Source organism: Sturnira hondurensis, unplaced genomic scaffold (genome assembly GCF_014824575.4).
Source record: "Sturnira hondurensis isolate 20B ecotype Veracruz unplaced genomic scaffold, ASM1482457v3 Scaffold0000549, whole genome shotgun sequence".
Taxonomy (NCBI): domain Eukaryota; kingdom Metazoa; phylum Chordata; class Mammalia; order Chiroptera; family Phyllostomidae; genus Sturnira; species Sturnira hondurensis.
This window is the reverse complement of record NW_028073180.1, coordinates 201,638-216,108: the sequence shown is the minus strand read 5'-3', so window position 1 is coordinate 216,108 and position 14,471 is coordinate 201,638. Positions and strand designations below refer to the sequence as shown.

The 14,471-nt window shown below is 41.6% G+C and overlaps 1 pseudogene; it reads right to left on the bottom strand.

Annotated features, from left to right (window-relative positions):
- Positions 1-575: 575 nt before the first annotated feature.
- On the bottom strand, positions 576-1,314 carry LOC118984078 (translationally-controlled tumor protein-like; annotated as a pseudogene).
- Positions 1,315-14,471: the final 13,157 nt, after the last annotated feature.

Genomic DNA, 14,471 nt, shown 5'->3' with positions numbered 1-14,471 from the left:
GTTTTTGGTTTTGTTTTTAGATTCAGTTGCTGAGAGTTGTGAGTTTGTTGTCATTTTACTGTTCATATCTTTATCTTAGATAAGTCCCTTTAGTATATAATAAGGGCTTGGTAAGAATGAACTCCTTTAACTTGCCTTTATCTGAGAAGAACTTTATCTGCCTTTCCATTCTAAATGAAAGCTTTGCTGGATAGAGCAATCTTGGATGTAGGTCTTTGGATTTCATGACTTGGAATACTTCTTTCCAGCCCCTTCTTGCCTGTAAGGTCTCTTTTGAGAAATCCGCTGACAGTCTGATGGGAACTCCTTTGTAGGTGACTGTCTCCTTATCTCTTGCTGCTTCTAAGATTCTCTCCTTCATTTTAATCTTGGCTAATGTAATTATGATGTGCCTTGGTTGTGTTCCTCCTTAGGTCCACCTTTTTTGGGACTCTCTGAGCTTCCTGGACTTCCTGGAAGTCTATTTCCTTTGCCACATTGGGGAAGTTCTCCTTCATTATTTTTTCAAATAAGTTTTCTTTTTTTAAGTTTAAATGCATGTTATTTTCAGACAACCCACATGACACATTAAAAAAAAAAACAGTGCCTCTGCTCCATAAAAATCATGGTCAAAATACATGACAAACTCAAGATAACATCAGTCTCATTTGTCCTACTCCTGGTGTGTGGATGAAAAGCAGTGGCCAGTTATGGTGATAGGTGATATATCCAAATTGCCAAATTTGTTAACATTTTTCCATTTCTAAACCATCCTTAAAGAAAATCATATATGGGGTCACACCATCCTCACGGTAGTCTAGCAGAGCAAGCATGCCATCTGGATTCATGTTTTCACCAATAAAGAACTGGTGATTTTTGAAATCAGTAAGGATGTGCTTGATTTGTTCTGTGGCCCCTGTCATAAAAAGCTTTACTCTTTCTGGTCTCTGCTCTTCAAGTTTCCCTTTGACTGATTTCATGTAATCTTTCATGTATATCTTGTAGGCCTCTTCTGTGAAGCTGGTTTCCTGCAAATGGTGGTTCACCACAATATCAACACCAGTGATTACTTTGCTTTTGGTTCCTTTGCCCTTGGGGACTTCAGCAGAGGCATTTCACCAACATGCGAGTCATTGATGTTACCTTCTGTCTTGCTGTTCATCATCCCCTCACCTCCAAACACAGCCCATCTGCGACCTCCTGGATCTTGTAGATATTGGAGAACATCTCATCATGACTGATAAGGTCCAGGTAGATGATCATGATGGCAGCTAGAAGAAGATAACAGTGGTGCTTGCTGAGCAGGAGCCAGGAACTCTAGTGAGCACAGTGCAGCTTGAATGGCACTCTAGGAGATGGGGGAGCAAGCAGAAAAGCTTAAATAAGTTTTCAATTTCTTGCTCTTGTTCTTCTCCTTCTGTCACCTTTATTATTCAGATGTTGGAACATTTAAAGTTGTCCCAGAGGTTCCCAAGCCTCTCCTCATTTTTTTTTGAATTCTTGTTTCTTCATTCTGTTCTGGTTGAATGTTTATTTCTTCCTTTCACTCCAAATCATGAGTCCCAGTTTCCTTCCCTTTACTCTTGGTTCCTTGAATATTTTTCTTTATTTCACTTTACATAGCCTTCACTTTTTCCTCTCCTTTGCAACCATACTCAACCATTTCTGTGAGGATCCTGATTACCAGTGTTTTGAACTGTGCATCTCATAGCTTGGCTATCTATTTATTGATTAGTTGTATTTTTTCTGGAGCTTTGATCTGTTCTTTCATTTGGGCCATATTTCTTTGTTTCTGTGCACCTGTTACACTGTAAGGTGCAGAGCTTTATGTATTCATCAGGGTGGGGCAAGTCGACCTCCTCAGGATGGGAGAGAGGAACCATGGAGTTTCCCAGTTTCTGAGAGTTCCCCTGCAACCTCTTGAGGGCATCGGCTGCCTAAACACTCCTGGAAGGTGGAATGGAAATAGGACTGGGAAAAGGACAAGCTCTGAGAAGTTAGATTTGTTGGAAGAAAAATGTGCTCATATGCACTGTCTGGAATAATGGATTTGTGGATGATGGGTTTGCTTATATGCTCCCAGGTTGCCTGGATTTTTCTGGTTATAGCTTTTTGTAGATACAACCAGGGCAAAAAGGGTAGTTCTATGCTGGCACCTAAAGGGAACCCACTAGGTAGAATTTTGGAGGACTGGAGTATGTACTGCCATTATCCAATGTCCAAGGTGGTATTGGTTTATTACTATAATACTGTTCAGTCTACGTATGATTTGGATTGTGGGGAAAGGTGGCCCAAGGACAGTTCCCTGAGTTACTGTTCCATTATGCAATTGGAAAAGTGTTGCCAACATTTGGACAAATGGGGTGAAATCTATTATATCATTTATATGCATTTATATCATTGTATAATAGGGTTTTGTCAGGAACAGAGAATCGCTTAATGGTACAGAGAATGGAAGTGGCCTTAAAACCTCCCCCTGATGGTAAGACACAGGGAGGAAGAAAAATGAGGAGCTATACCTCATCAATGTTCTCTGTCCAGGTGACACAGGGTTAGTGGCAGGAGGGTCTTCCTCATCACCACCTCCTTTACAAGCTGCCCCTGAAGGAGAAACCGCAGAGCCAACAGCTCTAACCCTATATGATGAGGGATGTGCCTGTCCCTCAAAGACCCATCAGAGCACCCAATTTAGCCAGGGATCATCTGTATCTGGAGCAAACCAGTTTCCTTTGAGGCAATATCCTATAGATGGAGTAGATCAGCAAAGCCAGCTTGCTTACTATTAGGCCCACACTCCGTTCTCCACTTCAGACTTACTGAATTATAAACATTCCAACCCTTTACATAGGGATGATCCTCAGAGAATTGCAGATCTTGTCATTTCCATTTTTTTCCAATCATCACCCAAACTAGGCAGAAGTATAGGCTCTCCTAAATATATTGTTAACAGTGCATGAGAGACAGCTGGCTATAAATAGGGCTAATGAAGAGACCCAGTGTCCTACCAAGAGGATCCTTATGGGGCACCCAACCCAGCTGAGGCAATTCCCTTGACAGAGCCTGACTGAAACCCAAATGATGGGGGCCTAGTCTCCCTGACTGGAACATTACAGAAAGTATATATTGGAAAGTCTTAAGAAGGGGCTGCCCAAGCAAAAAACAAACAAAACAAAACAAAACAAATGAGGATCCTTCTGAACTTTTGGAGAGGATCTATCACGCCTATTGGAAGCACATAGATGCTGATCCACAGGCACCAGAAAATGTGCAAATGGTGAACAAGACTTTTATTGTGCAAAGTGCCTGAGACATCCAAAAGAAATTTCAGGGTATATACGGAGCATTGGGAATAAATTCCTCTCAGTTGGGGGACATAGCATGTTAAGTTTACAATGTCCAGGAAGCAAGGAAGATTAAACAGGCCATGCCATTCTTAGAAGAAGGGTGGGGAGGACAAAGGAAGAAGCAGGACACTAGAGGAAGGAGAAGAGGGCCAATAGGCATCAACCAATTTGCCCATTGCAAGGAGGAGGGCCACTTGAACTGGCCCATTGGAGGAATAAGTGCCTGAAATTCAAAAGGAAATATAGAAATGAGAACACTCACCAAGAAATGCTGAAAAGGGGAGGAGAGTCTGATGATGAATGAGGAAGCTCAGGGGCTCCTTTGGGTATCTCCTGATGTATTACTATTTTCCCATGGGAGTCCCAGGTATAGTTGATTGTGGGGAACAAGCTAATTGATTTCCTTGTAGGTACGGGAGCTGCATCAGTGTTGAACACAAAAATTAAACAAGAAAAGTTCAGATACATACAGTAACAATTGCTGGACTAGACAGTTATAAGGCAGGCATTCCTTCAACCTCTGGAATGTCATCTTGGGGATCAAAAGATTATGCATAGTTTTCTCTCCATGCCAGATTGCTCTGTTCCACTGCTGGGCTGAAGTTTACTTTGTAAATCACATGTACAAATAACTTTTTTTCTCCTGAGAAGCAGCAGTTATGTGTGGAGGTCATGCTGGAACATGCCTGCCAACTATAGACATTCCTGGCCTCAGATCTATTAGCAGGCAGATTGAATTATTTGGGCTGATGGAACCCTGGGTAAAGCAGTTAACGTGCAATTCATAAAAGTTAATCTAAAAGTAGGGGCACAGGTCCCATGAAAGAAGCAGTACCCCCTCAAGAAGCAGACTTTAGAGGGGATTTAGCCAGTATTGCAGAAGTTTTTAAAATCGGGACTAATTCAGCCATGCCAGTCACTCTACCATAATCCCATTTTGCCAGTCAGTCAAAAAGCCTCACTCTGCTGAATATCAGTTTGTACAGGGTCTTAGGGCCATAAATGACATTGTTCAGGGCATTCATCCTGTGGTGCCCAGCCCTATATTCTGTTGACTATGGTACCTGGAGATAGCAAATGGTTTTCAGTCCTAGACTTTAAGGACGCCCTTTTCTGCATCCCAGTAGACAAATAAGCCCAACTACTGTTCACTTTTGCATGTCAGGACCCAGAAACAAAAGCCCTGCTCTAATACTATTGGACTGTGCTTCCACAAGGATTTAAGAACTCCCTGACTATATTCGGGGAAGTCTTGGCAAAAGACTTAAAGATCAACTGAGATCAAGAGTTCTTTTGCAATACATAGATGATATATTGATAGTAGCAGCATCTACAAGGACTGTCTACTTAACACCATCACAGTCCCAAATCATTTGGCAAAAAGAAGATGTAAGATCTCACCTCATAAGGCCCAGATTTGCAAACAGGAAATGGTGTATCTGGGATCTGAACTGAAATGGCACTAGGAGATTGATGGCAGATAGAAAGCAAGCCATTGCTACATTAAAAATCCCAGAGGACTGAAGACAGCTTGTGAGTTTTTATGGATTACGGGGTTCTGCCAAATTTGGATTCCAAACTTTAGACTCATAGCAAAACTACTATGATTTCTTGAAAGGACTGGACTTTGAACCTTTAGAATGAACAAAGGATTGTTGGGTAGCATTTTATCCCTTGGAGGAAAAGCTGGTTTTACTCTTGCACTAGGATTGCTCAATTTACAGAAACCTTTCATATTGTACACTCATGAAAGACATGGGACTGGACTGGGGGTACTAACCCAGACTCTAGGAAATATTCCCGGACCCATAGCCTATTTCTCAAAAAAGTTGAATCACATGACAAAGGGATGGCTACCAAGTCTTCAAATGTAGCTGCTACCTGTGACATCTTACAGGAATCTGAGGAGTTTACTTTGGGGTAGCCAACTACAGTATTGGGACCATATCAGGTTCTGACTCTATTGGAGCAAAAAGGAGGGTATTGGCTGACAGATGGGTGCATGGGGAAATACCAGGCCATTCTGCCGCACAACCCAAATGTTACCTTGTAGACCACCACAACCCTTAACCTAGCTACCCTGCTTCCAGATATGGAGAGACTCAGCCCTACAACATGATTTGTTAGAAAATCATTGACCTAGTGTATTCTAGCAGGCTAGATCTGCTGGACCAACTGCTGGCAACACCATATGGGAGCTGTGTACAGATGGGAGCAGCTTCATGGACAATAGTCAACGATGAACTGGGTACATGGTAGTCACCATAGACATAATAGAAGCCCAAGCCTTTGCACCAGAAACCTCAGCACAGAAGACTGAACTCACAAGAGCCTTAGTACTCTCTCAAGGAAAGAAGGTTAACGTTTAAACAGACTCCAAATATGCCTTCATGGTAGTCCATGCGCTTGAAGAAATATGAAGAGGGAGAGGACTCTTAACTTCAGGGAACAAAGATGTTAAACATGCAGAGGAAAATTTAAAATTGCTAGAGGCAGTGAATCTACTGACCCAGGTTGCCATAATGCACTGCCTAGGACACCTAAGGGATGGTTTCCAAATGAGCCAGGAAAACCAAATTACTAATAAAGCAGCAAGACCAATAAATAAGGCAGCCAGAGGATCACTACATCTGAGGGCTTTGATCCCCTGCTTGGACTTGTCAAAGTCTGAATCTCATTACATAGAATGGGAACAAAGAACAGGCCCATGAATGGGGATTCACCAACACTGATCCCAATTCTATGTGGAAGATCAATGCCCATGATATGATTTTACTCCCTAAGGCTCTAGTGTATCCCATTCTCAAACACCTACATGAAGGGACATTATGGAAGAGATACTTTGATGGACCTCATCAGGCCACGTTTGAAGAACTCCCATTTGCAAAGGACTGTTCATAAGATTTGCTAATCCTGTCAAACATATGCCAAGAACAATCCTGAGACAGAGCATGTCCCAACAAAAAAAGGAGTACAATATAAACAGTTGTGTCCTTTTTGAGGACTGGCAGGTGAACTTCACATAGATACCTAAAACCAGGGGGAATTTCAAGTTTTTGTTAGTCTTTGTGGACACTTTTACTGGATATGTAGAGGCTTATCCCACTAGGACTCAAAAGGCCACTGAGGCTGCAAAACTCTTACTTAAGGAAATAATTCCTTGTTTTTGACTCTCCTTGCTGCATTCAAAGTGACGATAGAAATCATTCACTTCAGAGATGTCCCAGAAGGTTGGACAGGCATTGAAAATACAATGGAAACTGCATGTATCTTAGAGACCTCAATCTATGGGAAAGACTGAAAAAATGGATCAGACAATAAAGAAGACCCTGGCAAAAATATGCCAGGAAATGCATCTAAAATGGGACCAGGCATTCCCCATTGTTTTGTTCTGAATTAGGGTGGCACCCAGAAGAAGGCTTAAAGTGAGCCCTTTTGAAATAATTTATGAGAGACTCATGCAAATCCATGTTTTAGGAATACTCCTATAGATCTGGAATACAAGCTTAGAATTAAGCAATATCTGCAACATTTAGGGCAAACACTAACCATTTTGCACAAGTTTGCTCATTGAAGGTTCGCCTATCCATCTAATAGGTTCCTTCATCTCTTCCAGCCAGTGTACTGAGTCTTACTAAAGACTCACTGGAAGACTCAAGGCCCTAAACAGAAGCTGGGACACCTGGTCCCTTTGACATCCTGTTGACAACACATTCTTCCTTAAAGCTGATAGGAATCAAGCCCTGGTTCTACCACATATGGATAAAACAGGCATTGCCTGAGGAGGATGCAGACCCTGCTGCTGTGGTAGATGCTGAAAGAGAAAGGTGGACCTGCACTCCTGAAGGAGAAATGAAATTTCCAGAAAAGGACAGCGACATCCAACACAGGGTGACAATGTTTCTTTTACTGTATCTATGTGCTTGTAAAGCTAGGGACTTTCAGCTGCCAGATGATGAGTTTGAGTATGATCATTGCCAGTGTGGAAAAGAACAGGGATTAAAAGTGAATTGTAGCTAAATCTGAACAAGTAAATATACATAGATAAGTTGTAAAAGTTTCAAACCTAGAGGAAAGGAAACCTCAGCTCTTTGGTGTGGTTATTTTTTGTTGGCTTGTTTTTGATCTTATAGGGACATGGGTTGAACTTTGCTGTTTTGGGTATATTGGGAATCCTGTCTCTGCTTTTTGACCAATAAGACCTAGGAGAGGTCACCTGTGAAACTGGTTGTAGAGAATGCCTTTGCCATGTGGGACCTAGAAAGGGTCATGTGGTGATGGTAGAATCTGGCTTGGGGCAAGAGTGCATGTCTCTGCCAAGAGACCAATTGGCACATTGGTGGACAAGAGAGTGCTTCTACCTGTGAGGCTTTGTGTCATGAAATGCTGGTCTGTGCACCAGCTGGGAGTGAAAGGTCATGTCTCTGCCAGGAGACCAGTGGAGTAATTGGTAGGTGAGAAAATGCCTGTACAAGTGAGGCTTTGGGCCATGTGGGACCTAGGAAAGGTTGCCTGGGTGACCAGTTAGTGGGACCAGTGAGAATGATACAAGATCTAGGCTAGTTTTGGTCCCCCTTCCTCTTTTGGAACCCTGTCTTTGCTTTGAATTTTGCTTTGTTTCTGTTCTGAAAGGACATTGAGGTTCCCCAGGGAGTAGTAAAACTTCCCATCAAGTGGGAAAGTGAACAATGGAAGGTATAAGGCATAGAGATGAAATTTTGTTTGATATTAAAGGACAAGAACTCAAAGGAAGTTAGGCTTGTGAATGGGTGAGAAAGTGTGTTAATGTTTTGGGAAGAAGTTGTATGGTATTAGTAATGAAAGGTATAAGGCATGGAAATGTAGTCTTGGTGGATATTAGAAGAATAAGGATTTTCCTTCATGCTTTATATTTTCTCCCTACCTGATTCCTCCAGGATTTGGCATTCTGAAGATGACATAAGATTTCTTTGCATAAAACCATTAAGACCAATTGACAATGATAGTTTTGTTAACCAAGACTGACTGGAAGGTTGTGCCTGAAAGGGGGTATGACTGGGCTCTGATTATTAACTAAAAAGCCTTGAGAAACTAAGATTGACTTTCAAAACTAGCAAAAGTCCACTGGAGAAAAGGCCTGGTACTTTGGTTGGTTATGTGCTTTGTGGCTGTCTTTCTGGGGAAGGAACGAAGGTTGCTTTCCTGAAAGATGGCAAGGAGGAAATTTAGGGCACAATGCAAACCTCAAGGACTTGAGGGAAGCAGGTTGCTGCAAGTGAAGACAGATGGCAAGTGTGTGGCTTAACTTCTGTGCCACGAAGGGCAGACTAATGTGTCAGTCTTAAGGTTCCTTGTGTGGGTTCCAGAAAAGCAGACTTAAAAATCCTATGTGATCAATTGTTGCTCTTGTTGTATTTATGCAAATGAACAGAGAAAATGAAAACTGGACTTAATGCCATCTCTTTAAGGACAATAAGGGTGATCTTAAGGATAAAAATTATGATTCAAGGAAAATCACAGTGCTCAGTGGTAGACATTAGACTAGTGAAGCTGTCTTCAAAGTTTGTTTTCATTTGGAAGTTGAACTGGATCTGTGACATCATCAAAGATGCTCAATTTGCAGGCAAGAAAGACCTGTTCAATTGTCACTGCTTACTGTCATTCCATCAAAGACCTTGTAACTGGATATCTTCTCAAAAGACAGTCTTGTGGACTCAGAGACAAGTTTGTGGGTTGTTGTATGAATTAACCCATGTGTTTTTCCTTCTGTTTTCATAGGGCATAAGCCTGTGACCTCATTACCTGCTTGGTTGTTTGCACAAAATGGGCCTGACTTGAGAAGCCCATCTGCATCACCTCTTCCTGAGACTCAGTGGTTTGGCTGGACTAAGTGGTTGGGTTGGTGAAGTATGAGGCAGTCTGTGGGCTTCACCCTAAAACTGGCTTGCTTTCTGCCCTAATGGTTTGGACAGAGAGGGCCCAAAGGTATTAAAGGGGGTGAGGGGCAATCCCAGAATATTCCCCTCAGCCCAAGCTAAGTATAGTGGGGAAAAGGGCTTTGGATAGGTGTGACATGCCTTGCATACCTTCCTCCAGGGAAGCCACTCTTTTCCTAATGTGGAACATTACAGAATGCATCCCCACCTTTGCCATTTAATGATTATGGTTTTGATTGTGTCTTCTAGCCCTCTTGCTAAGTTGGTTGCTTATAGAATATGACAAGGATGCCAACCTGTCTGGCAGTGCCAAGCTTTGGACATCAAACATGCCACACTCCAGGGCCAGCCAACTGACTCAGATGCCATGATGTCTTCGCCTTGCATGAAGGCCATCCTCCACTCTAGACCTCCATTCTGTTACGGATCTCTGGATGCAGGAGTAGGTAGGACTATGGCCATGGCCAGCAGGAAGTGGCTCCAGAAGATTATAAGACCTTTGCCCATTGCCTTTGTAAGATTACAAAGGGTCCAGAGGTGTAGAAGTGGGGATTGTAATGGGGTTCAGAGTGTGGAGTCCTCTGATAATATGCAGGATTGGAGGCAGGGAGAATGGATGGTACAGCACTTAAAATACATTGCATAACAAAAGGCAATTAACAGCTGTGGCTTCCTAAAGGGAAGAAGGCTGCCACCTAGGGAGAATTGTATATATGACTGTGAGAACATGTAGGGACTCATGACATAGCCAGGGGGAGTGGATGCCCATTCTGGATGCCTGCATATCACTGGGAACTCTTTTTTAAAAAATATATTTTATTGATTATACCATTACTGTTGTTTTACTCCCCCCCTTCATTCCCCTCCACCTGCACCCTCCCTCCCCCACCATTCTTCCCCCCTTAGTTTATAACCACGTGTCTCAAGTTCTTTAGATTCTATATTTCCCCCACTATTCTCGCCCTCCCCCTATCTATTTTCTACCTACCATCTATGCTATTTTCTGTGCCTTCTCCCCCCTTCTCCCCCTCCCACCCCCCTGTTTCTAACCCTCCATGTGTTCTTCATTTCTATGGTTCCACTCCTGATCTAGCTGTCCTCTTGGTTTGCTTTTGTTTTAGATGTGGTTGTTAATAACTGTGTGTTTGCTGTCCTTTCACTGTTCATATTTTTCATCTTCTTTTTCTTAGATATTTTTCTTCTTTTTCACTGTCCCTTTAGCATTTCATATAATAAGGACTTGGTGATGATGAACTCCTTGAACTTGACCTTATCTGAGAAGCACTTTATCTGTCCTTCCATTCTAAATGAAAGTTTTGCTGGATAAAGCAATCTTGGCTGTAGGTCTTTGGATTTCATGACTTGGAATACTTCTTTCCAGCCCCTTCTTGCCTGTAAGGTCTCTTTTGAGAAATCCGCTGACAGTCTGATGGGTACTCCTTTGTAGGTGACTGTCCCCTTATCCCTTGATGCTTCTAGGATTCTCTCCTTCATTTTGGTCTTGGCTAATGTAATGATGACGTGCCTTGGTGTGTTCCTTCTTGGGTCCAACTTCTTTGGCACTCTCTGAGCTTCCTGGATTTCCTGGAAGTCTATTTCCTTTGTCAGACTGGGGAAGTTCTCCTTTATTATTTGTTCAAATACGTTTTCCACTTGTGGCTGTTTCTTTCCCCCTTCTGGTACCCCTATAATCCGGATGTTGGAAGGTTTAAAGATGTCCTGGAGGTTCCTAAGCCTCTCCTCATTTTTTTGAATTCTCATTTCTTCATTCCTTTCTGGTGGGATGTTTTGTTCTTCCTTCTGGTCCATTCCATTGATTTGAGTCCCAGTTCCCTTTCCATCACTATTGGTTTCCTGGACATCTCCCTTCATTTCAATTAGTTTAGCCTTCATATCTTCCTCTAATTTGTGACTATGGTCCTCTAATTTGTGACTATAATCTACCAGTTCTGTGATCATCCTGATAAATAGTGTCTTGAATTGTGCTTCTGAGAGGCTGGCAATTTCTCGGTCGCTTAGAGTTATTGGCTCTGGGACTTTAAGTTCTTCTTGCGCCATCTTTTGGTCTGCTCATGCCTGTTACGGAGCAAGATCGGAACCCTAGGTGTTCACCAGGGCGGGGCAACTCAGTCACTGGGTTGTGACGTTGTATGTGGGGGTGGGGTCAAAGAGGAACAAAGGCATCCTGTTTGTCGCCTCCCGTGGCGGCCCCCACAGGTGGCCGGTGCCACAGCTGCCACCGTCACCTGGGCCCGCGTGTTTCGTCCCACTGCACTTGAGTGCGCCACCGCTGTTAGCCCTCCACTGGGTTCGCCCCCTGGGGCCTGAGTGGTCCGTCTCACTGTGTGCGAATGTGCCACTGAGGTCAGTCTGCCCCACACCCTGACTGGGTCCGGGCTACTTGCACACCTAGGTCTGGGGATCTTTCCTGTCTGACCCTGCTCCACTGCTGGCTCCACCCCTCTTACCAGTCCCAGTTGAACGGTTAGTTGTTGTCAGACTTCTGTATAATTCAATTGTCTGTTCTTTGGCTGTGTCTTTGTTTTCCAAACCTTCTTGTATTCAAACTTGGTTGTGGGAGAAGGCACAGTGTTTCCACCTATGCCTCCATCTTGGCGGAAGTCCTGGGAACTCTTGACCTGACTAAAGATGGCAGATGAAAGAGATTCACAGACACTGGGGAACTGACAGAAATGGTAGCCATTAATGCACCATAGGAAGAGCCAGATACAAAGTCACATAGGAGGTTCTGAGCTGAACATTTAAGTTAGGGAAGACCAAAGGTCAAGGGAGAGAGCCATGAAGTCACAGGAGGCCTGCAAAGGAGTCAGCAATGAGGTCTGCAGAGAAAGAGAGACGTGACATCAGAGGAGGTCTGCCTGGAAGTCTGCCTGTACAGGATGGCAGCAGAGCTGACGGTACTATGGGGATCTGTCTAGCCACCCAGACTCATGAGAAATGCTTGAAGCTGAACTGTGACCAGAAATGCTGAGCTGCAGACTTCTGCTTTTGTGAAAGACAATACCTCAGAGTGGTATATTCTGAAACTGGCCTGGTTTGGCAGAGGGAGGCGGGACTGTATGGTTTTGGGTGTTTTTAAAGGGAGTTGGATATAATTGCAGACTTCTGACATTATGTTAAACCCATATAAACTTTAAACAACCCCTTTCCTTTTTCACCAAACACTTGCCTTGGGAGTCATGCTATTCGATGGCAGGTAATCGAACCCCATGGCTGTTCCGGAACACCATTGGTGGTGTTCTGTAATAGTATTTTTGGCTGCCCAGGGTCCCTCTGCTTGTTCTAATAGCATCTTTATTTCCTTTTGGGAAACCACCACTTTTCAGTGTGAGCATGAAATCACGTTCTCAGTAAATACTTCTGTCATCTTTTTAAAAAATATTTTATGTGCTTATTTTTAGAGAGAGGGAAAGGGAAGGAGAAACAGAGGGTGAGAAACATTGATGTGTGATGTGTGCTTCCTGACTGGGAATCGAACCAGTAAATCTTTGTTTAGCAAGCCAGCATTCAATCCACTGATACAGACAAGCCAGGGCTACTTCTGTCATCTTTTAAAAGGTTCTGAATTCAAAATCCTTTTAGTTATTGTCATGTATAGATGCTCTATCTTAAAGAAGCTAATTTTTGTCTGAATGTGTTTGTGTTCTTACCATACATATAACAGCATGGTGTTTCATTCAACATTTTTTTTTTTTTACTTTTTATTTTCATTCAACATTTTGGATTTTGAGATTTAGCTACAGTTCAGTTTTATAAATTTATTATGTTGAACCATATCAAAATGGCTGAATATCAGCAATTTCAAAAGGTTCAATCAAATACCACAATTATCTATTTTCCAACTGATGAACATTTAAATTATTTTCAATATTTTATTATTGTAATCAATGATGTAATGAAAAATCCAATCATACATCTTTTTAAGTACAAGTGCAAAAATGTCTCTAGGATATAGAGACAATTCTAAAAATTAGAATTGCTGGATCTTAGGTTGTATACAACTTTTATTTTATCAGTTAATGCCAAATTATTTCTCAAAATGTTTGTATCAATTTTCACTTGCCAGCCTTTTGTGAGAATCTTCTCATCCTGACAATGCTTGGTACTATCAGATATCTTCCCAATCAGATGGGGCTGAAGAAATATTTCTTTGTTTTAATTTCCATTTCCTTGATTTGTAACCAGTTTGAGCATTTTTTGTATTCATGTTAATTGGCCATTCATGCCTCTATTTCTTTGAATTTACTCTTTATACCATTCCCACTTACCTAATGGTTATTTGACTTTTTCCTTTTGATCCATAAATGTTCTTCATAATTTAATTACTGAATCAGTTTTAGACATGCAAGTATCTTCTTCAAATCCCTGGCCCACTTTTCAATATCTTTGATTAACAGAAGTTTTAAATTTGAAAATACTCAAATTTAATTATTTTCTTTATAATTTCTGATATTTGAATCCTGTATAGCAACTCATTCTACGCTGAGGCCATTAAATCATACTCCTGCATTAACTCCTAAAAGTTTTGAAGTTTTGCTTTTTGCACTTGAGTCCAATTCCATCTCTCTGGAATTAAGCATGTGTATGGTGTTAGATAAAGGTCTAGCCTTCCCCCCCATTTGCCATCCACACAAGGTAACACATGGCTTCTGAATCATATATTGAATAGCCATCTAGTCTACACTGAATCGCAATGCTACTTCTGTTATATAACAAATTTCCAACATGCAAATTCTTTCTGAGGACTGATTTTCTGGTTAATAGGTCTATTTTTCTATTACTTTGCCAATGTCACATTGTTTTACTCTCTATCATTTTATAATAAATGTTGGTATCTGGTAAGAGTGGTATCTATCATATTTTTTCTTCTAAGTTGTCTTAGGTATTCTTGGCCTTTTCTGTTCACTTATAATTTAGAATCAGCTTCTCAAACCCCAAAATAAGGCCTTCTAAAAATTTGTTTGGATTTGCATTGAATTTGTATGTTAATTTGGGGAAGAACTGACATTTTTATGATAGTGAGTGTTCTCATACTATATTTTATCTCCCCACTTAATTAGATCATATTTTATGTTACAAATTAATACAGTATAATGTTTTCCATAAAAGTCTTTTATATCTTTCATGTTAGCTGTATTCCCAGATTGATTTTGTAGTATTAGCAATAGCTAGTGTACTGGAATGCCATTTAGTTTTTAATACTGCTCTCATA